Source organism: Pundamilia nyererei, unplaced genomic scaffold (assembly GCF_000239375.1).
Source record: "Pundamilia nyererei isolate P.nyererei 1_Seehausen unplaced genomic scaffold, PunNye1.0 scaffold00537, whole genome shotgun sequence".
Taxonomy (NCBI): Eukaryota; Metazoa; Chordata; class Actinopteri; order Cichliformes; family Cichlidae; genus Pundamilia; species Pundamilia nyererei.
The window spans coordinates 143009-144816 of record NW_005187938.1 but is presented as its reverse complement, the minus strand read 5'-3'; positions in this window follow the sequence as shown (position 1 = coordinate 144816).

Below are 1808 nucleotides of genomic sequence, written 5' to 3'. Positions count from 1 at the left end.
TTTGTCCTGCTTGTTCTTGCTGTAGATGACTGTCCCTCTCTATGTCACGGACACTAGGTTTTGTTTTAAGGTTTGTGTTTCTTTTTGTGATTCTTCTGTTATTGTGCTTTGAGTTGCTATTTTTTTTCTTGCAGATATTCACGGTTGGTTTCTTTGCGTATATCCTCGGGCTATCCCTAGTTTTAGTTTTGCTGTCTATTTTAGTTCTCGGTTATAGTTTGCTTATATTCCCTGATTCTGTTTGTTCTGGTTCCCCCATGTTTCCTGTATCTTGCTATCTTTGTAAAATGTTATTTGTTTCCTGTTTTACTTTGGTAGTGTTTGTCTCACATGTTTAGTAATCAGTTGTATTTCCCCTAGTCTTTTTTCCATGATTGTTGATACCTGTGTGTTCTCCATAGTTGTATTCATTTCCCCTAAGTGGCTCTTGCTTAAAAGACGCCCTCTAATCTGTTTTATTGGTGGATTAGTCATCTGTCATGGTGTGTTGCCAGTAAGTTTTTTGATCACATGACTCTTCTGGATTCCACGGCTTTAGCTTCCTGTTGGACTATGTTATCTTCAAAACCTTCACTTAAGTTTTCCTTTAAATCTGTCTGTTGAAGACAGCATTTGGGGGTCCTCCTCCTCATTTCATGACACCCTGAATCTGGTTGTTCTTCCTGTTAAATAGGAGCCCTTCCTTCCTACTCTCGCCAGATACTTGCTCATCGAGGATCATCAGATTATTGAATTAAATGAAATTAAATTTTATTTATATAGCGCCAAATCACAACAGTCACCTCAAGGCGCTTAAGGAGTTCTCTTTCTAATATTTCTGTATATCTTCTCTCTAATCTTGAGAGCTTAAAAAATGCAACTGGATGTCTTTAGGTTTTTGAAGATGTGTTGTCTCTTTTTCAAGAAGCTTCTTCAGTTCTACAACAGCTGGTGGAGAGTCACAGTTTATTAAACCCCCGGTGTGGGCTGTCTTGAGGGTCATCAACCCACTAGTCATCATATGACTCTTCAGATGAGCGAAGATGTAAAAAAGGTGTGGGTCATTCCTGTCATTGGGGCAGATAGTCTTATGTTGGAGAAAGCCTTAAAAAAATGGGGTTTTCAGTATCAGGATACACGTTTTTGCTTTTCTGTGATTTCTTTTGCCAACATGATGACTGATACCTGCTTAGTCCTGCAGAAACAAGTACAAAATTATCAGAGGCCCAAGATAAGGAAGAGTGGATGAAAAATAATGTGCCAAAAAGATCTCCAACAATTTCCAAGGCGAGATTTATCAAAGGTCACACGTTGTTCTCCAGAGTCCTTTATGCTGATCATAGACATAGTCCCTTTATTGCACAATGATTTACAGTTTGCCCATAGTCTAGAACAGGGGTGGGCAACTCCAGCCCTCAAGTGCCGGAGTCCTGCAGGTTTTAGATCTCACCCTGTGGTCAACCCCCCTGAATCAAATGATTAGTTCATTACCAGGCCTCTGGAGAACTTCAAGACATGTTGAGGAGGTCGTTTAGCAATTTAGATCAGCTGTGTTCAATCAAGGACACAACTAAAACCTGCAGGACACCGGCACTCGAGGCCTGGAGTTGCCCACCCCCGGTCTAGAAGGTCTTCCAAAGGGATTTCCAGCTTAGTTTAATAATGACTTTTGGAAACCCCTCTTTGACGTGAGAACAAAGACGAGCAAACTAGTCATGGAGCCTATCACAGCTGTCTTAGGGCAACAGGTAACCAGTCTGTTGTATGGCTAACATATAGAGACAGACAACCATTTATACCTATGGGCAATTTAGAATCGACAATGAACC